Here is a 23,229-nt window from a genome sequence, read left to right as displayed (position 1 = left end):
GCAGACACAAGCAAGGAACATTCTTGAACTGAGCTAAACAACAGAGGAACGGCAGGAACTTAAATATCTGGTGAAACAGGTGAGCGGCGTCACTAAGATGGGGGAACACAGATGGGTTCAATGAGCTTAATCGCTGGAACAAAGTAGCTGAGCTGAGGAACGCGAACCAAAAAGAGAAATAAATCAGACAACAATTTTAAAAAATACAAATACACAAGGAGAATCACACTAAGAAAAACATACAATTTAGTAAACAAAGAAATGAACAGTAAACCCAAAAAGCACAAATGAAACTGATGAGAATGAATAAACCAACACACTGACGCAGGAACATGACAAAACCCGATGAGCAAAGAGTAAAAGAAACTGGCAAAATATGAAAAATCTTGAATTAATTAAACACAACAGAAACTATTCAGGAAGGAAGCATCATAATAACTTGTAATAGACCTACCAAAAAGAACTAAAAATGCAAAAACTGTGAGCGATAAATAACCAATAAAAAAAAAAAACATAAACCAATACACCCAAGAATCATGACAGGCTTGTAAACTACATTTTTTTAAAAACAAAATAGAGCCATCTTCCATTAAATGTTTTGTGCCACTGTAACATTTTTAAAAAAAATCAACTCACCCAAACATGGACCAGAACCACAATCACTAGAGAAAGGGCCTAATGTGAAATCTTTATATTTAAGTTGTATGAATATCATGGATTTAAACTTTTTCCTAAATATTAATCATGGGGGAAAAAAACATACGGGAACTACCAAGAGAAATAAATAGATTTGATTTTGGCCAAATTCATGGACACAAAATTGAAGACGCTTAGGAGAAACTTCTCATGTAATCAATTCAATTCTGTAAGAAAATACTTTATTATAGGGAATTTACACAACATGCACAAATGAAGAAGTACGAAGCTGAACTGGTGCTATTGTGCAAATCGGGAAAGGAGCAAATCAGCCGGGAGGCAATTAAAATATATGTAAATATATTAAAATATGTGACATATGCCATTTGCATTAAGACAGATGACAGAAAATCAGACACATTTTTACTTTTATCTCATTTGTTTGTTTGAGCTTCTTTTCAACTTTTGTAAAAAAGAAAAAAAAATCAAATGATGTTTTGAATTAAATCTCTGCTTTAAAATTCCACTTTGTAGCATTTCCAACATTCAGAAACAAGCGACTCAGCAGTATCCCACTGTGACGTGTTTAGGAGTTATTTACTGAGTTGCTAACTCTAATGATGCTGTTTTGCCAAGTGATACAAACACTTATTGTTCTGATTGAGGGTAAGAAGTGTGGCTGCCGTTATATTTATACAGAGCAGCAACGAATACTTTCATTCTTTGAAAAGTGATACATAAACAACCATATGACAGATGTTTCTTGGTGGCTTTTGAAAATTATTGGATTGGTGTTTGAGGATTGTTTTATTTTTGTCACTGTCCAATTGTCCTTTTGCTGTTTAGGTCTTTTACTTCTGACCTTATAAAGTTCCTCACTTTGACCTACTTGACCTACAAGTAGAATTAAAAAAATGTTCGTTAACCAAACCAGTAAGCCATACGGTTGTTTCTACTTGCCAAGTTACACCTGGTATAAAATCCATGTTCCTCTTCCAGACATTGTTGAATCACAAATTAAGAAAGCTTTCAATCACATTTTACTTCCTTGCACATACTGTAAATAAATGCTTTAGTATTTTTGTCTTGCTTTAGCAAAAAAAAAAAAAAAAAACAGATCATCTCTGAAGCAGGAAAACAATTATAAGCTACTGGCAACTCTTTCTGTCTAGATATTGTCATTTCACGTTCACATCATTCCTTACGGTCTACGAATGAATATGACGAGCACGTCCTCCCTTCGCTGCTTCCTCCGACATTTGAGTGCGCTAGCAGTAATTTAATGCATCGCCCATCTAATAATGTAATCCCATAAAAGTTTCTGCTGTTGTAATTTTGCCCCTCATCACCTCTGCGTTAGGACGCACACACCCACCGGCCCCCAACTCCCAGCAGCTCGAACCACATCGCGCTCCAAACTTTCTCATTTCGGCTTTTACGACCGCAAACTCTGCGTGAGAGGCGGCGCGGGGAGGCGCAGCGTGCTGCGAAGAGCGCCTGAGTCCCTCCTGGGAGACGGTAGGGCTGCAGTCTGAGGCGCGCTCCGTACGCTGAGACGAAAAGTGCACAAATAAACATGAAACGCTTTGCCTGGAACCGGTTCCTCGCCGAGTCGACTGTGTTTATTGGTCACGTGTGGAAAGCTTTCCACGCGTGACCTTCCACATCGTCCCTGCTTTCTTTAGCAGAAGGAAGGGGTGGTACATACTGAATAAGTGGTACACTGACGACTGCACATATCACAGGCGCCCTCGTATCTCAACGGAACGAATTAACTGGAATCTGTCTATTATATGGGAAATAGGCTGTCAATTACCAGCAGGGTCGAGCTTTGAGCTGGGATACATCCTCCTGACTTTTAATATGCATTAGATAAGCTGATTTTGACATTTTATTAATAGGGGACCTGTCAGCAAGGGGATGCAGACTTCGTTATTTAATCATTGTTACATTACTATGGAGATTGTGTATCAAATAAGAAAGAGAAATACTCAATGATCAAATTTTTATGACATTGCTGTATTAATCTGCGTCAGACAGAAAGAAGGTGTTATTGTGGACTCTGTATATCCAGCCTGCAGGTTTGCATACAGATCAAGAGATTCAGTTGGATGACAGTTTATATTTACATTTGATGGCAGCAGCAAATCGAAACTTCCCTCAGCGATGGGGAGGTACCTATTTATTAATATTTACAGAAAACACGAGGCAATTGAGGAAGATGCAGGGAAGGAACAAACTGCATCAAGATCATGTTGGACGAAAATCGTGTTCCAAGTCAAACGGAGAGACGTAGAAAATGTGGTTTGATGTTCGCATCACGAGTCTGAGCGGTCTATTAACCTGATCTGCAGCGCACCGTTTTAATAACCCGGGTCATTACGATTCATGACACGCAATGAGTCTGATTCTAATCAGCAAATCTTCTCAAACCTGGATATGATGGAGACCAGGTGACTAAACGGCAGTTTTAGAGAATTTAGCAGTTTTTCTAACTAGCATCCAGGAGTGGCGCCGAGCTCAGTTTGCTGCATATGACTTTGAACATTCTTGCTGAATTCCTATGCTGTCTGCAAAAGGTTAGGGTTGCAGTTACAAAATCCTTTCAAAATGCACACCAGGGTGCCGTTGTCTAAACTCGGGCTCTGGGATTACCTACAAACTCAGTTGAGGAATGCTTTTAAACTGTAAACACTTGGGGAGAGGAGGGGAGAAAATGTCTCAGGCATTTTAATGAAATCCCAGAAAATGATGTCAAGCTGTGAACAAAAAGGCATTGCATGTCTCCTTTATGTTTACTAAAACATTTTAACAATAGCTAGAGTTACTTACAAAGTTTCCACACCATCTTGATCCGGTCAGGTTTCTTGGTGTGGACAATATGGCTGACGAGTCACTGGGTGGCACAAACGTTGTTGGGGGCATGAACTGCTGGTTCTTCTTTCACTTATTTCTTTATTGTGTATTTTTCATGTGCAATGACCGTAAAAGTGTTGTGATTGAATCACACTGGTTCCTTGGGAACAGTGTGCATCTTGCAACCCGGAAGACGTAGGTATAACTTCAATTTTCTTCTTGACACGTGTGTTATGGGGTATCATCAAGGCACTTAACCCCAAATTGGATCCCAGGGGGATGAAAGAGGTTATGGACAAACACTGTGATACAAAAAAAATAAACGTAAAAAATTAATTTATCTGTCAGTTTTCACCTGAGCAAGTTTATTTTTTGATGTTTTGTTTTTCTGCCTGTGCAGTCAACGAGTATCCCTGTGTGCTAAGTAGCTGTCCACTGCTTGCTGCTTTGAAAAGCGAGATTAGCACGGAAGCTTTGTGTGAGACTGCACTGTCTTTTATCCCACAGACGATGGGGATAGTATCCCACGTTACTAAAAACCACACTAAATTCAGCTGTTTAAATTAAATGTACTTCCAACAAAAAGACACGATGATGTCCCATAGCAACAACCGTCTGGAGGCAAAACATTTGACTTTCGGCTTTCCTTCGTGGCTCAACGGAGAGCAGGCGGAAAGTTGTGTGTCTATGGTTGTAGAGTCCCAACAAACTCAATAGCAACTTCCATACATGCTGGCATTTGTGTAATTACCTTCTCTGTTTTTACTAATTGTTTTAGACAACATATCCACTAATCTGTTGTTGCACAACTGTTTATCTGCACTGATATTCTGTATTATATATAGTTTGGCTTTTTCTGTGTTCAAGGCACCTGCACATTATGTACATTTTTGAAAAAGTCATCCGATTCATTCCTTGGATTGTGAGTCTGGTATTCCTATTCATAATATCTGCATAGCATTTTCTGTTATAGAATTGTACAGTATATTATTATTATTATAGTTGATCTTATTTCTTTGTCTATTGTTTTTAACACTAACAACTGTTGGTGTCCCTTTGCATCTGTTGCTGTTGTTACTCCTGAATTAATTCTTTGCAGGACAATTCAGTTCTACTTTATTCAAACATTTAAAACATGTCTTGTTCTTAAGGCAGTTCGCTAGCTAAAACAGCATGGCCTTGTGGTGTCAAAAATGGGAAATCCAGAGGAGAACGTTCCTTGGCAATCACACAAATTAACAAAATCATGTTTAGGATTTAAGATTTGCAAGGTGACTTAGCTAATCTGTTTAGATGCGCAAGCACGTCCTGATGTGACTGTCATGCACGGTGCACAAAGTCACACTCAGACTTTCATCATGCAATTAGTCTTAGAGTTGGCAGTTCAGATTGCCTAAGTTCATTTAGAATGATCATGTCTGAGGCCTGGAAATGCGCCCCTCATGTTCTCCCTTCTCTTCTCCAGAGATCACAGGGAAGACAAGATAAGAGGATGTACTGCCGAGTTGTTTTCGCCCCATCTGCAGGAAAAGTTATTCCTTGCAGCCGCTGTTTTGCTGGTAAATATTCTATGAAATCAGCTTATGTGGGTTCAGTTGCAACAGTAAATGTGATTAGGATTCAGGTGGTTTGCTCTACTTTTCCCACACGCACGCACACCTACAAACTCGCTCCACTGTGCGGCGAGTCCTCGTTTTTTCCTCGGTCTTGGGTTAAATTAGGGAAATCATAGAGAGCAGAAGAGGCTTCATTAATAGTTCGGGGTTGATGAGACTCACTGATATCAATAATCAATCATGAAGCTGGATGCTACAAACTAGTCAGTTAAACTCGGGTGCAAATCGATGCGATGATGAAGCAGCTTGTCCCCTGGGTTTGTTGTGCCGCTTAGTCTGCTTGGTGGAGACTTTCCTCAGTCGGATGTAAACTCTCACAGCACTGGCCACTCCGCAGATGGGAATTATGCTCCAGGTGGTGCAGCGGGATGTTGGAAAAACCTTCAACACGACAAAACAACAATGTTACAAATAAAAACCCCTTTGTGAAAACAAAAGGTAATTTATAACGCACTCCTGTGATGGTTCAACTCCGCAGTTCACATTCAGTTCAGCTAAGGCTTAAGGCTTTCGCAGCAAATTGCGCTTTATTTCCCCCCACCACGCCGCACACTACTTCAAAGTCTGCAGAAGTGTTTATGTGTAGGCAGCGGGTTTACTCTCCTGTTTCCGTCTTGCACATGCCGGAGAGCCAATAAGAAGGTGTGTTTATCCTGCAGTTGCTTCTAGAAACACTTTTACCTAATGAATAACAATAGTACACGTTTTCAGCTCACATAGCTCGCTTCAGCCAACAAAGGAGAGCTCTTTACAGGGGCGTTGAATTCTTAATAATTTATTTAATTGCGCTTGTTTGTATTTGCATTTCAGAGTGAATATAAACAAGAGTCACACAAAGTCGAAGGCCTCCCAGTGGCCCAGCTGTGTGACCGGACTCAGGTACACGGCAGATTGCTTTGACCTTGCTACTTCTGCTGCTTTGGCTCGGTGTGTGTGTGACTAAATACTTGAAACATATTCTTGGTATATGATTTTACACTAAGATGAAATCCCTCTAGAGATGTCACTTACATGGGCTTGACTCTTGTTTCTGTTTCTCCCTGATGTCCACCGGCTCGTTGCTGACCGAGCTGCTCATCAAAGCGCTTTGCTGTTGCTATGGCAGCAACTCTGAGCTCTTCGGCTATTAAAGGGTGAGTTCAATAATTTGTGTTGCATCTGTGAAGTTATTTATGGTGATAATTTTTGTACTTGTTGCAGAAATATGTCATATCATTTTGAACTTTCTGAAAATGTAGGTAAGTAGTGGAGGCTGACAGGTAGTCAGACCTATTCTGTCTTTTTTTTTTCAGCTGACTTTAGCTGTTTAAAATAACGTAAAGAGAAAATATTCATATCAGTGGTATATAACAATATAGAATAGACCCATCGTAGCTCTTTAATGGTGCATTGAGACACAAAGTCAGAGCAACAGCTTAACCTTTGTTGCCCCTTGAGATCATTTCGAAACCTCAAGTATTGTGTAAGAATTTAGGATTGTGACTCAAGAATCACGCAAACAGAATAAAAATAATCTCTGAATCTAAACTGGCAAAGCTTCGGTTTTGGTTATGATGTGCATTTTACTTGTCGGTGACCTTATAGTGGGAAGACGTGTGGCGTGAGCGTGCCAAGTTCAATTGTGCGCAACAAAACGGATCTAACTAGACCATCTTTAGCGGCATTACTCCCGACTATGACACTGGACACGGTCTAAGCGGATTCAGTTCTGTCATTTTCTTTGTCGCATCGTGTCGTATTACACTGGAGCCATTTCAGACATTGTATTTTTTTTTTTTTATATCCACACTGCAAAATCACATTAAGTTCCCTGTAATTTTGGGCAGGCTAATTAAGTAATTTAAATAATTAATCTTCAAAACTTATTTAATTAATTTCCCTGCTTGTTCTGATGTTCATTAGAAGGATTTTTTTTTTTACAGTCAAAGCGTGTCTTTTTAAACCAGCTCATATTTCATTCTCTGAGAATTATCTGACCTGTTCATTTATATCATATCTTAAATCGATAAAACGACATGATATTCTGTTAGGAACTTAAGGTACGAAATGATTGTTTTCTCTATAATCACCAAGTTTGATTTTCTGATCTGATCTAAATTTGACAGCAACAACCATATCAATTTCCTATCATTGAAAACTGCAGCTTCCTACCCTCTGAGCACACCATGACTAGACTGGACATCCTGAAGATACAACAGAAAACGTTCAGTCTATTACGTAGCCACAAGGCTGCCAACCTGACAAGACATCGGTCCGCAGAGGTCAAAGCTGTTTTGAAAAAGGGAACAATATCAAGCGGGTAGGTTTAACGTTACGGCTGAAGTTCAACCCAAACACGGGAAAGAGACAGAAAGGGGATTTAAGACAGATTTAACATGGTTGTTGGTTCGAGATGGGCTGAGCTGGGGGGTTTTCAGAAACTGCTGATTTTTTGATTTTCTCATACAACCGCAGGTCAAAAAAAACAACAAAAGAATAGGAGAAAAAAAAACCAGTGAGAGACAGCTGCGTGAATGAAAAGAAAATGCAGTGTTGATGTATGTCGGAAAGGCAATAACAGGTCAAATGTTTTATTCATACGATATGTGAAATGCCATCTGAAAAAAAAAAAAAATGTATGTGGAAGCAGACAGGCAAAGGCAGCAGAAGATCAGAAAGGGTTCCTCCTCTCTGTTCCGGTATGAACGGGAAGCTGAGGTCAGAGTTCACACACGGCTCGACAAAGTTGGACAAGAAGAGATCGGAAAAACATCGACTGTACTGATGAGTCTTGATACGGCCAGAATTTGGTAGAAACAACAGGAAAGAGTAGAGTAATAGCTACTGCCTCTTAGTAACAGTTCAGGCAAGTGGTGAGGGTGTAAAGGTAAGAGGATATTTTATAGGCACAGTTTATTACACTTAGTTTGGCAAACTAAACATCACTTAATGCAGGGGCGTCAAACTCATCTTCATTTTGGGCCATATCAAAGATCAGAATGCTCTTAAAGGGCCGGTTGTGCCACAATGTATTGATAAAACTCATTAAATTTCTAAAATATCAATAAATAGCTGTTTGTTTCAGCATTCAATAATGTTTCTTAAAATTAAATAATATCGAACATCTTTTCACACTGATCAGTCCATCCAAGATTTTGTGATTTCTTGTTTTTTTTGTAATAAAAATCACAGATTTTGTGTTGCTAATGTATAAATATTTGTAAGGACGTTTTAAGATATTTGTGCTAATATATGATGTTTAATGTGACTTTTTATTCATCACCGTATCGGGCACAGACCATAACCTGACATGAAGTGAGGCTGAGGCAGCAGTTAAACCAAACATTTTTGGCCAATTTTGAGAGGAATTTGCAATAAAAATCAGAAACAAATGTGGAGATCTGTTGAAGTTGAGATTTCGGAAGCAAAGTAAAGGTTCACAAATCCCAGACAGCGTTTTATTTTTAGGGTTTGGCATTTGCCTGGAATAATCCAGTTATCCAAGTTTTCGTCTCCTCTCCTCTAGCAGAAGGACTCCATCTAAGATGTTCCCAATACCGAGAATAACTCTGAAAATCATCTTTTCTTTTCACACATGGAATAAAGGCTTTACAGGAAGAAGAAAAAAAAAGCTGTCCAGGCTGCAATCACATGCTGAGTTCTGCTTCCTGTCAAAAGCAAGCACTGAAATTGTCCTTTTTCTGTTTTCACTGCTACCTTAACAGAAATGACTTCAGATTAGGCAAGTCAAATATTTACAATTTTGAACACTATAAAGTTGATGTTGGGGAGTTTGGGTGTTGTTTCAGTTTCTAAAAAGCATTTATTTCGTGCGATTGTCCGATTTTTATTTGAATTTTTTATTTTTATTTTTTTTAAATCCACTATTTTTCTTCCAATTCATAGCGATGTGCTCCATTATCCTGGTCTGTTAAATTAAACTCCCACTGAAAACCGCGTAGTTTCTAATCTAAATGCGAAAAGGTTCAGTTTGTATGTACGTTTGTGCCGTTTACTTCCGCTCGGCCTCGCCTGGGCAACTTTGGCAGTCCTGCCGTGTCCTGAGGCTTTTGAGCCGCGGAGTGCGGGCGTCTCTGCTGGCAATCATCTGTTTAAGGGCTAATCAGGAGTCCGCTGATTTACAGTGAGCTTCTCTCGCCGCTCAATCACGCGGACCCAACAGAATACAGTACGGCAGCTGTTGAGACAACCGGCCCGTTCAACAAGAAGCTATTCATTAATTTATTTATCTAGGCTCTCGCAGGAGCGAGGCCATGGAGATACAGCAGGGGGAGCTTTTTAATCAAAGCCGCAGCTCCCAACCGGCTGACTAATGTACAGTGATGCGCGCCGGGGAGAAAGCTGCCAGAGGGCAAAGGGTCAAGGGGATGCATTTCTCCCCCTCTGATTCTCTCCCTAAACATAAAAAAAGCGACGCCGAGGAAGATTTTGAACTTCTTCCTTACAAGACATAAAGCAAGCGCCGGCTGCAATTAGACCTCGTCTGGTTTGAGGACGATTAAGTGCGGTTTTGGTGTCACCTTCCACCCGAGGAGTTCCTCGACGGGCTCAGATTAGAAAACGGGCGAGAAAAAAAAAAAAGATTGATGAGTTCAATGTTTTCCAAATGAGCAGCCTTATACACATAATTACATCACGGGGCATGCTAATTGCTCATCAGACGGTGAAGGCTGTGGCGTCGGCCGCCTCACACCTGCAGCGCTCGCTGTACGGAAAGGAGCCGGGGAGGGGCTTCTGCTGAGCAGATTAATGTGATCCATCTTCCGCATTCACACCCCAAGCCCGGTTATCTCTCCTTACAGTATGCACGAGTCCCATTGATGTTGTTTATTGAAGCTACAGAGCACATCCGCCGCCAGACGCTTCCCGTAAACGTGAAGAAATAGCAAATATCTTTTGTACTTCCTCTTTGTAAAACTTGTTTATTAAATAGCATGTTGTGTTATTATTACTCCTGTTTACGAGCTTATTCTCAGGTTTAATTCTACTGTTGACCGTGAAGAGGCAAAGGAGGACACTTCGAGACCGACTAGACATCCGTAAGTGATATTTAGTGGAGCAATATTGAGGATAATGACATGACTAATTTGAATAAATCCCCTCTCTATGATAAGGGAGCTATAATTAGCAGAGGTCACCGAGTTTCATAAGAGTGTTGCAGCAGGCATGTTGCGTCAACAGGAGTCCAAACATGCAACTTCAATGACTGTAATGTCTTAGAAAGGATACAAGCTTTCAACATTTTATGAATTATATGAGTCTACCTGGAAGAAACCTGTTACATAAGGTGTTTCAAAATGAAAAAGTGAAAGTTGAGTGTCAAAATAGGAGACTTAAATATCATGTTTTTATTAAAATTCAGCTCCTACTCTGAGCGTTTCCAGCAGTAGTTGCCCTTAAGGGAACTGAAGGATGTTTATATGATCTACAGTAACAAGCTTGGCTTGACAACTGTGTTCTTCATTGCACTGCTAAGAGGTGGTGTTGTTATGGTGCTGCTGCGTAATTTTCCAGTTGTTTAATAGTAAATCTTTTTTTATATATATATTTTGAACCTGTTATGTTACTATAAATTGCATTCATTTAACACGTTTTTCCCTGTTTCAGCAGCTGGAGCAGAAGAATAATACCATCTAGGCTGAATATTTTCAGGCTTTCATGTATCAGCATATGTCCCCCTCTCGTCTCGGATCTGATGTCCTTTTCTTAGTCACCTCTCCCAGGTCTCCACGGCGTTCCATCGCTCCGTTAGACTCCTCATACACGGTGCCAGTCACATTTTCTGGCCTCCTTATTAGTGATACCAGTTCAAACAAGAGGAATGAGCCAATATTCCAGCAAAGCTTGTGGAACAAAACCAAAAACACCTAATCAAAGTCCTACAGTTTTAAAGGCAATATTAACGACACTTATGAGAATTTCTGAATCTAAAAAGAGGAAGACAACCAAAAAATTAATAAATCTCACATTATTCTGGCACTTAGCAAAAAGCAATATTTTGATCATTCCAAGCTAAAGCTTGTCTGATTTCATTTCCATACATTGATATGGTTTTATTTCCTTCCAATGTCATCCAGATTTGTAAAATTGCCCTAAATGCCACCTTGAAATTAGATCTCTCCACTGATGTTCTTCAATTTGCATTATTATTACTATTACAGCTTATTTTTAATTATTATTATTACTGAATTTATCTAAAATGGAATAATCCCTTCAACTCAATCCCAACGAACTCTTATGGTGTTTTGTGTTCTTCAGATTCCTGAAGTTTGATCCACTTGGTTTGCTCTAAGTCTAATGTTCAATTCATTGATCCAGGCTTTGCACAACTATCTGCCCATCGAACCTTTAATATTCTTATTCTGAAGCAATAGTTTCAGAATTTTTAAGTCTTTTTTTGGCAGCGGTGTGCTGATCAAATCTGCAGGAATGGATAGCAAATCCCTTTTCCCTAACCTTATCTGATAGCTGTCCTGCAAACCTTTCGCCACACTCCTCCTGCATTGCATATAGACCGTATAGCTTCTGGCCTACAGCACCGCAATGCATTTCTTTCCTTCCTCAAACCCCCACATGAAATAGTTAGTATCCAGAAAGGATGATCTAGATCTCTTTAGATTTCCTCTGGGATGCCCGGTCTTGCTTTTTTGGAACGCAGTCCATTTAAAGAGGCTGGATGAGACAGGATTCAGCCAGAGGTGGGTTAAAATTACTGAGCTAAAGTGAGTGAAGATGACTGTAGACGTGGCAATAAAATTGCTTCTAATGCGTTTGCTCTGCTAGCAGGAGAGGAGAAACTGCAGCGTTGATGGAAGCTCGATGTGGCGATAGGGAGAGAATGGTAATATAAATGCAGTGTTTAAAAGGGTCAAAAGCCCCCATGGGGAATGCCTTGACATGTTTTGGTGCAGCTAACAACACAAAGTTTTTCAAAGGCGTACAAGGAAGTCAGGAGCAGAAAGGAACATCTGTGACTCTGAATGTGGGATGCCCCAAAATGTGTCCCTTACTCTAAATTGAGATCGCATCCTCCGCACTGCTGCACCGCTTTAAAAGATAGTTTTGCTACAATATTTCCAACGGTAGATAAACTTGCCGTATATGTGCCGACAAATTGCTTTTCTGCGGACAAGGACATAATGTAGATGCAGTCATGTAAAATAATGGGGTGTATTCAGTCCTGCTTTTGTCTGAGCAGCTGCAAGAGCAACGCTGCAGGGCTTGAAGCTAAAGGAAAGGAGCAGCAAACCACAGTACAGACTGTGTGGTGACGTAGTTAGCACTCTGGCCTCAAAGGCATGTTAGGTTAAGTTTTCACCAGGTTTGCTAAACTGTTCTCAATATGCATGTATCCATGTTCTCATCCCACCATTCAAAAACATATGTTAGGTCAAGTGCCCTCTCACAATTGCACTAAACCCACCCACACTGCTGCAAGAATTAGAAATTGAATAAATTGAAAGAAGCTAAAGAAATACATTAATAATGATGCATTTTCTTTGTATTATATAACATGTAGCTCCAAATAAATAGTCACTAGAGTGAGGTCAGTTATAAATTGGTGGCTGACAATTTAAATATCTAGCATCCAGCTTCATTGGTTGCACTCCTTAAATAATCACTGGCCACCCTTCAGCCAAAGTTAATTGTAGGCTGTTGCTTTCAGTCATTTGTGACAGCGAATCAGTCACAAAATGCTGCATAGTATCCGATTTGCTTGGCTTTCCGTCTCATGTACCGTATGTGTTTTGGTGCGTTTCCTCAGCCAATTTTTAAATGGCACACCAGCAACGCAGAAAGTTAGCAGAGCCAAACAAAATGCAAATCACAAACGCCTGTTCAAAAATAAGAATGGGCCGCAGCTGTATCATTTACAAACAGAGCAGGAAACAACAGGAAAGTGTAATTTAAGCTACATTGAGTCCATTTTGTAGGAGGATGATCTAACGTTGGCACTCAGGGTCGGTATTTTTCCAACTTATTTTTGGGCCATTTTATTTGTGTTTCATATAGAGAAGTTACATAAATTATAGAGGGAGATGGATCCAGTGGGAGGGAAATGTGCAAGACAGGGTCAGAGGGGCAGAAAAACAGATCATTAATTCCCCTGGGTGAGAGGTGCACTCTCTGTTACATGGTTCCTCTCTACCCACATTATATGGCAGCTCTGATTATATTTAAAGGAATAGTTCAGGATTCTTGATGTAATGTTGAGTTAAAAGGTTATAAGCAATCAATGTTTCCTGCAGCAGATTGGTGTCTTCATTTAGCACAGAGTTGTTGACTGTAAAGCTAACGGTCTGAGAGGGGCCAAGAGCAAAACAGCCTTCTAATGACAACTCTGATGTTGAAAACGTCAATGCAGCTTATATGAATGTTACTTTCTGAACCTCCAGTCGCTACGTTTGCACAGAAATCAGACATACTTAGAAGAGAAAATGTTTCCCACCAGAGTAACTTCATAAACCACCATAATATGTTTTTGATTTTCCTACCACATTTGAACTGTTATGTTAGACAGTTGCTCTGACAGGAAATTACTTAAAATTGCATTTTAGTAATTTTACTAAATTACTAAATTTAGTAAAATTCGCGTGGGCAGGAATATTCTAAAAACACACATAACTGTGTATTTTAAGAGCATAAACATCAAATACACATGAATATGAAGAGTTGCGCTAATTAGCAGCAAGCTAAATGAATGCTTTCCAAACACAAGCTAACAGCATGTCGAGTAGTATTGCGCTTGGTTATTTCAGCTTCCCAAACTGCATGTTCTTTCATATGTTTTAGATATACTCTAAAACAAAAACATAAATACTTAACTATTTTTGTTTTTACCTACACATAAAAATCCCTCAATAGGCGGGGGTCCACTGTACACAAGAAGCTCTAAACTAGCATTGGCATAAACCAATTTAACGTTTTTGAGTTTTTAAATGTGTTAGAAGTCCAGTTTGATCGAGATCTCTCTCAAGCTAGCTGTTAGCATTAGCCCAGAGCCTACTTATCTGAATTTATAATTAAGACACCAGGAGATTCATCCAATATATTCTGAACACCCCCTTTAAGATGAATATAGGAAGTAATTGTACAATATTTTAATAATATCAAGACGATATTTAAAAAAGACATTAAACAATCCTCTACCCAGTTTTTGTAGCTAATGTTTTTTTCAGTTTGCTAGTGTAGCTGGAGTCTATCCAAGTAGCCGATTGGCAAAAGGTTTGATCCTAAACAGGACAGGTTGTCAGTTCAACTTAAAGACGTCACAGAGGAACTGAACCTAACATTTAGGGTTTGGGACTGCGCGAGGAAACTGGTACACCTATAAAAAAACAAGCTAATCCATTTCAACTGAATTTATTACATCAAACCTCTGGGCTCCTTGCACTGTATTGTCCAGGTGTCTTTTTTCTTCTTTTTTTTTCATTCTGGACGTAGCTTTTTTTTTGATACATCTGGTGAAATAGACTAATATTCATTCTGTGCAGGATCCCAACAAAGCAGTTTATGACTAATAGCGATGACACGGGTTTTTCGGCCTGTGACAACCAAACTGCTGGTGATTTTGTGCAGGTTTATGGATTGAATGAATAAACATGAGCTTTGTCTCATAAAGGCCTTTCAGAGAGAGAAATCCCGTAGACTGAGGATACATAAGCTTTAAAGTAGAGGATAATCTCTTATACCTGGAAGATGACACACAGCAGGGACTTTTTAGAAAAGTTGTCCAACATAAACTTTATGCTGGAGTCTTACAATTCTACTGAGGCGTGAAAAAAAGGGGGGTGGAAAAATGAGAAAGATACATGTAAAAATTGCTGATGGAAAAAAAAAGACAGGCAGATATTGTTTGCCATGTCCTAACCCTCTGCGCTTGGAAGGGTATGCAGTGGTATGGCTAACCTACTGGCTGTCTCGAGGCAGCTCTTCAACTCAGTGCTCCGATGCTGGTGTCTGCCTGGGAGCTTATCAGGCTTTCCCAGATGGTGATTTCAGCGCACAGAGGCAACGAGAGTCACGCGGAAAAGGAAGAGGGGAGCAGCGAAGTGGAGGTGAGTTTACAAAGATGAAGCAGACTGTACGTTTGGGGTCAAAAAATGTGGCTTTCCTCATTTCTCTTTGGTGGGAACAAACAACATTTTCTCTGACAAATTACATCCGGCCAAAAAAGAACATTAGTGCCGGCTAGCTTTTAGGAAATCACCTCAGCGGACGTCAAGGGCAGGATATCATGCATTCCCTTCGGTGTCATTATGCCGTGTTATTTTGAGTTGTTTATTTATTTTTTTTATGACTTTGAAGTATATGTCCTGCATCAGATAACATCAAATTAGTTTTACTACCATTTTAAGGCAAATAGCTTAGAACAAAAATATAAAGTGTATGAAAAAGTATTAACACCACCGGAACTTAGATGAACTTATTTTCTTGCAATTTTATGTGACAGCCCAATAAAAAATTATTATAACAACGATACATTTTATTTGGAAGTGTCTTTTATAACACTGAAGGTCACTTTACAAAGAAAGTAGCAGTGCATTGCTGTTACGTTTCTCAGAGTATGTCTCTACCAAACATGCACATCTAGAGATTGGTCCTTTTTTCCCCACTTATCATGGCAAAATAATTTAAGCTCAGTGAGATTGGATGGTTTAGTCACAGAATTAGGTGTGGATTTTTACTGGGTGGTTTTTAACAAATGAGAATGGTTTGATAATAACCATTTGACGGTAGGTCTGGGTGTATGTTGTTGTGGGCTCGTTGTCTAGCTGGACGGTGAACGTTGACTTTTTTCTTTTGTCTTGCATTTTGTTCTACTTCTCTTTCCAGACATCTGGTCAGGTTTTACACCACGCATGGTGTTGTGATGGAAGTCACAGTGTTCATGTTTGGTCTCCAGAGAACCGGAGAACTGCCTTCTGTATGTTTTCTGTCTCCCTTGTGGCTTGGCAAACCACAACCTGCACTTCTAGAGGGTTTCTTTCATCGATGGCCACGCCTCCGTAAAGGTCAGACTTGTGAAATGCGCGACTAATAGTCGTCCTGTCAACCTATTCTCCCACCTAAGCTATGGATCTCTGCCTCGCCTCCATTGTTTTTCTACTGTTCATGTTGCTGCGCTGATCACAGAAGAATATTGTTTTCCAATTCACCTAAAAAGCTCATGGAGTGGGTGTGAGTAGAGTGCCCTGCTCCTTCAGTGGCTCAGAAACAAATCCTAGACACTCCAATATCCTTGTCTGCTGCCCTCAGTATCCTCTTCAGGGTCATTTGTTGTGCCATTGTTTCGTCCACCTCTTGATAACTTCAACAGCAACACTCAACAAAGCAGTCACATTTCAGATTTGCTTGTTTACAGACGGTAGAACATGCCTGTCTCAATTCCTGCCGTAAAATTAGTCAACAGAATTGGTTGGCTTCAACCTGCTCCGTTGTACAGAATGAGGCACTGCAGCGTGCATCTGTGTGAGCTTGTCAGCTAATTGACTGTAATGTCATTTTATCTGCTTCAGCAGGTTATTGACAACAGCCTCCCAGAGGCTCGATCATCCTTCTGTCAACTCGCCATCATGGGAGACGCCATTATCGTCTGATTACAGCTCATGCTTTCATATAATCCTGACATTTCCCCCCTTCTTTTGAGCTTTGGGAATTGCCATAGCGGGCGGCATTGTACTGGTAATAGTTAAATGCCTTGTGTATGTGTGTGTGTGTGTGGGTGGGTGGTGAAGGTAACGGGCAAGAGGCAATAAAGACGGCGTTAATTTCCTGGAGCCACTCAAGACAGTCCTCATCCATCTGCTTCTTTCCCTTTAACAACCTTGCAGCCTTTAAATCTCGAGGTTCCCGTACGTCAGCAGGAAAAACTGCATGCGTGCGTGTTTACATACAGCAGATTATAGAACAGCAAGGTGGAGGGGGTAGTCATGGATGATGCCCGGTAATTATTGGAGGAACAGCTGTGCAGCCAATGAAGGAAAACGCACAAAGGCAAAGGGAGTGTGGAAAATGTTGGGGGAAAGAGCTTAAGAGTGGTGTGTCTGGGATTAATCTTCTCCTCGTAGAGTTACCTGGGGAAAGAAAGGTACATGCTTCATACTGAAAGTGGGGGAAAAAAACAAAAAAACAATCAAGCTACTGCCAGCCTGTCTTTGAAGTGGAAGAAAAATGTATTAATATTTCTATCGACAGTGAGTTTGCAGTTTGCCCACGAGATGTAGCCAATTCATGCTCTTTTTAAGGCGTGCTGGGCGTTGTGACGACCTTCGCTGTGAACTGCATCTTTTCATCGTCCTTTTTCTTTTTCCTGACCCGTCACTGTGCCCCTTATTAATCTTCCACAGTGGAAAAAAAAAACAACAACAAACTCGGCTTTGACCAAGCACCGGTTGCAGTGGGATATTAGAGGAATCAATACAAGGAAAAGAAGCACACTGGGTTTGTGGTGATGTGGGTGAAGGTGAGAATCTCCGAGTCATACCATGTCTCTAAAATATATCCTGTCTCCCAAAGTAGTACCACTTCATGGTCGGAGTTGTCAAAGGATGCTAAAAAGTGTGTCAGATTAAACTAGGGCATCTTTATGTTACATATCCAGATGGCATGTGATGCCTGGAGTCTTTCTGCTTTGAGTTTGCACGTTCTCTCCAGGTACTCTGGCTTCCTCCCACAGTCCGAAAACATGACGGTTAGGTTAATTGCAGGTTTTACCCAGTCTTTTGCTCAATGACAGACACCAGTCCTCCTGCCACCCTGCAGGGATGAGCGGGTATAGCCAATGGATGGATAATCCCAAAATTAAGCTAATTAGCAAAGTAGTTCATTTCAAACGAGACTTTTATTGAACTGAATTTGCAAATATTAATGCATGATATTTGACATTAACTTAAATTAAGTATGTCTGTACTGACTTTATGACCAGTTCTTTTGCCAAAGTGTGAATATTAAATATAGCTAACACTAACATGCATTAATTTCCCAAGAAATCAAATTCTTTGTTTACTGTGCTGCATCACTTTACCTTATTGTTTTCATTTTTTGTAATTCATCCTGTGGAAGAAGTTTAGTAAATATGATTTGGGTTGTTAAATAGTTCAAAATGTTCACATGTAATAATAATAATAATAATAATAATATGAGGCTCACTCTGGTTTCATCTTTATCACAATTAGCGTGGTTCTGAATTTCCTGATGATCTTTACAACTGCACAACTTCTGTCCCAACAGCTTAAACACAGTTTTTAGAAATCTTTGATCAACCCCACGAAGAGTTGTCAGAAAGAGCCTCTAGCAATATCACTGAGTTCTCAAATGATTACCCAGAAGACCAAGCGAAGACTAGAACTCAGCACACTGTTAAAAAAATAGAAAGAAAGAAAAGAGAAAAAAGGCTTTTAAGTAATTTACTTAAAAATGAATTACTTTTTAAAGTAAATTCTCTTAATGAAACTAGAAAATTCTTTTAAAAAAAATTGCAACCACTGATGAATTAAATTTAAAACTCAGAGCAAAGAAATGGCAGAACACTTTGTTTTCCTGCTTCACAGTGTTTCACAGTTTAATTTGAAGCTGTATGGATCGCACGCTCCCTGCCCAGAGCAACCTTCCACTGGGAGCAGCACAAGCATTCAAAAAGAAAAAAGTAAAATCTGCTTTCAGTTGCTTACTTACATGCGTACTGTCTAAGAACAGTAAAAAATAATAACGGCACACCTCTAAAATCGAGGCTAAAATTAGCTAATTCTGATTCGGTGTTAAATTTAAGGACTATTTCACTCTTTTTGAAGGAATCACTCCTGTTGGTCATCTATAACTCAAAAATCTATTCCTCTTCCTCTGTCTAGAGTTTGCTGGTCCATTTAATAAGTCTGTTCCTAAATTCTCTCATCTTTGCTCTAAGCTGCATCTGAGACTGTTTATGCAGCAGTTCTTGCAGTTCAGCAACAGAAATCCCGTAGTCCATGAAACTGTCAAACGTGTCTACAGTCCAAACACCTTGTCAGGATCATTCATAATGAATATGAATTAAGATGAGCACAGTTACTGTCTGTCTCGAGGCAGTTTCACATAAATCCTAGTTTCATACACGGAGACCAACATGAATGAAGATGCTTTACGGCACATCATCATGCGCCCTGACGTCGATATGCATACCTAGGTTGTTTCTGTGATGCGTTGCTCCTTTAACAGCTACGAGAACAGGGATTTTCTTTCATTCATACTCCTTCACTGATCTCCCGGAATAAAAGTCTTAAAACGCCGGAGAGCAGAAGGAACTAAGAAGCAATCCATATGCAGCAGACGAGATCACACAGTACAGTAAACGTGAGCTTGGCTCCGGGATAGACTGTAATGATATGAGTACACGCTCCATGACACTAATGACATTTATGCAGATTGCACTAGCAAAAATCACATTTCCATTTTTACAGCTTAGGCCATTTTACTGACTTTAATCACAATATTGTCGCTGCTTCGGTTCGTCTGTTTGCACGCAAACAATATGATTTTTTTGGATTCTGCAAAGTTTGAAGTGTACATTTCTTGTGGTGTGGAAATGTTTTTTAGAGATTTCTACAGCTTTTGCTTTTGTGTAGAAGGTTGGAGAACCGCAAACAAAGTTTTAACATCGGGCTAAAAGTCACAAACCTGGGTCAAATTAACCAAATGAACCCGGCCTATGTTTTTTAAAAATTCTGTTTCCCCCCCAACATCTACTAATTGCTTTTACCACCCTTGGCACCAACATCTCCCATCAGACAATGAGTTTTGTACCGTGAAGAAGTTTTATTTTGGTTGGGTTAGCCACACTAGGAGGTTTTTGAGCTTGAACAGTCTGTTTAAAGTGATGTGACAGCATGTCATTTTGATTTAAATTCATATTCTTTTTTTAGGACTTTTCTTTTCTTTTCTTTCTTTTTTTATTGAGCCTGCATGAGTGCTTGGTTTAATGCCTTGGAGTTTCTGCTACTCAGCAGATTTCATGGTTCAACCAAAGCAAGTCATCCTGGCCCTTAAGCAGTAATGCAGCCCCGGACCACCACACCACCACCATCACCGTGTCCGGCTGTAGGCATAATGTTGTTCTCTGAAATGCTGTGTTGGTTTTAGTGAGAGGGATCTCTGTTTTTGTTTTTATGATCCAGTGTTTTGTTGCCTTGGAAATCTTTCAAGAATGCATTTTTTTTTTTATTGTTTCATGCAGTAAAATAATCAAAACTGGCCTGACTGTACCTGGAGTTAGCAGTGTTTTAGACATTGTTACCTCCAAGATGGAAATGTGTTGCACTTTTATTGGGCCAGGCTCTCCTGGGGAGTGTGCTGTCCTTGTTTTCTCCTTTTTAGAATTACGGCTCACTTTGATTCGCTGAACTTCAGAAGCCGTAGCAATGACTTTGCAACTCCTTTGGATTGTGTTTGTTTTTAATTTTCTTTTGACTGGGGCATAATATATTTCGTTTGGAGATTTGTGTGTGTTTGGGGGTGTGTGTGTTTACTTTTATTTATTGATTCTACACATCAAAAACGCACCAAACAAACCAAAACAATCAGTCCATTCACAGTAACAATACTTTTTTTTCTTTAATTAATGAAATTTTCACTTGAATACTGCTTTTCTATTTACTCGGGTTCTTTCTGTGATAATAAATTTCTTACTTTTATTGCATGCATTAATATATCAGTGTTGCTGTTCAGCTTCACTGAGTGTTTTCTGTATAAATAGAGGTAAAATAACAAAAACTACTCAAGTGAGTACCAGAAACTAAATACAAAGAAAAAATAATAATTACAGACTGAGAACGTAATGGCCCATACTAAATGTGACAGCTTGCCGTAAATCCTACCAACATAAACCGGTGCCGTTATTTCCCTCCTGTCACGAACGCTAAACCCGTCGATTTGAGTCGTATCCACACTTAGCTGCTGCTGCTGATTGTTCTTTGCTTTTCTTCAGCTGTGTCACCACAGACCTGGCATTGTCAGTTTGCCAGATTGCCAGGAAAACTCAATAGGAGCCATCCAAGGCCAGGACTAGTATCAGGAATATTTAGTACACGACTGGCTCTGGAATCATAACGCTCTGTGTTCAGTCTTAACTCATAAGCTCACAGCACATCAAGGCGGAGTCACAAAGACGAAGCTCTAGCTGTCCGACTGCACTGCTCCTCAGAGGAAGCATGGCTCCTCTGGTGCTGGAGAGTCGAGGATCGCTTCAGCAGCATTCAGCTCCTCACATGCAGTATGGATGCATTGTACAGGTTTCTGTGCAAATGGGAGCTGAGTCACAAACTCTGGTTCGTAGTGGGGCGACATTACTGTATTCCTGAGGTGGCGGAAAGGGCATCGTGCCCTGGCTGTCGTACACGAGAGAACATGAGTGATATGGCTCCTTGCCTGCAGGCCTGGTTTGGCCACTCTGCCAGATTGTTATAATTTTCCTCCCTTGGGGTGCAGTACACACGTGTCACCTTCAGTATTTCACCTTGGCACCCATCGCGGGTCAAGGAGAGTGTAAATACTGCGCCCTGATAACTGGAAAACGTAGCTTTATAAAAGCTTCCTGCACAGATGATGTTGAGCTAAAGCACTCAGTATGAAAGTAGTACATCTGAGAAGTGTTAAAACGTTGTTGATCATTATTTGCGAAATAAAGCTTAGGGTTGTTACCATCCTGGAAGATGAAGCTCATTTCCAGTCTCGGTTCCTTTTTGCAACATCTAGCGGCTCCATCCAGCTTCCCATCAAAGCTGCTGAAGAGGAACATCCCCACGCAAGGTTTGCCCCCAGAAAACTTGCTAACCCCGGTGCTCAGGGCGCTACGGCAGTCATCTGGCCACCCGCCATGTTTTTGAGTTAAAAAATGTTTAAAGTTGACAGGAAATTTTAAAATATCATTTATTAGTTACGCATTTTTGGAAGACTTGAAGATTAAGACTATAAGGTCTTAAAAAAAGGCAACCTAATATATTAACATTGCTTAGCACGGTGGGGCCACAAGTAAAGCCTGGTGGCCCGCCGAGCTTATAATACACTGAGGGAAACCCTGCCACAGTATGAGTCTGCCAACACCATGTTTCATTTTGCTGATGAGCAGTTTTAATTTTCTCTCACACACCGCAAGCTTAAAAGTTAAACGTTTGGCCTCATTAAATGCTTACTATGTCCTCTAGATCATTTTTGGATAACTCTCTATATAGGACTTTTTAGCTGCTTATTAATATCAGGTTACATGTACTCCGCTCGCAGCAGGGCTCCACAAGTGCTAAGCAGGACACAGAAAAAAATCACAACGTGCTCACTAACATAAATGTAAAACAGAATGTATTAACTTGCAGTTTTTATTATATTAAAACGTGTATCTCGTTTCCAACCTAAACTGCTAGATGTGTTCTTCATAATCAGAGTTTTCTTTTTTTTAGTTTAAGTCACAATCTGTCTGTGATCGTGTGTCAAAAACTCCACAGACTGAGACGCTGACAGCTTCTCCTCTGCGTTGGTTTCTGTGAGCACGCTTTTTTTTGTGATAATCTTTTGAAAACCTCTAACCTGACGTTGATCCATCAACTGCAAATCTTAGTTTACTTTTACGTGCATGTTTCTGTTGTTGTTGATAAATGCTGCAGACTGTGCGTCTACCTGGAGACAGTGCCTGTTAGCTTTATGAGGACAAACTTTTTTTTTTTTAAAAAAGTTATAAAAACAGTCAGAGTTGGAGTGTGAAGTGTGAGTCCACGTGCGCCCGGTCCTGCGCTCAGCTGCCAGGAGAGCCTCTCGGTCTGCCATTTGCCCGTTTCCAGTTCCAGGGAGAGAGGTGAGGTGTTGAGAGAGAGGCAGCATGCAGCAGATGGCAGAGATATAACTCTGCAGAGGTAAGAAACAGCCCATTAGCCTGACCAAAAATGACAGTCTGCCTACTCTTTAGCGCTTGGCCCTAAATACACATGACCAGATTGAGACTGTGTCTGGCATGATCATCGCTGCGTGATCATGTTATGGGTTTGTGACACTCTAGACAGAAACAACTCTGTTGCTCATCTGCTTCACTCATATTAAGGTGGCGCCAAAATAATAAACACAACAAGAAAAGGAAGGCAATCTGGGGCATCCAAAAAAT

The sequence above is a fragment of the Xiphophorus couchianus genome, chromosome 15 (assembly GCF_001444195.1).
Source record: "Xiphophorus couchianus chromosome 15, X_couchianus-1.0, whole genome shotgun sequence".
NCBI lineage: Eukaryota > Metazoa > Chordata > Actinopteri > Cyprinodontiformes > Poeciliidae > Xiphophorus > Xiphophorus couchianus.
This window is presented reverse-complemented; position numbering follows the sequence as displayed.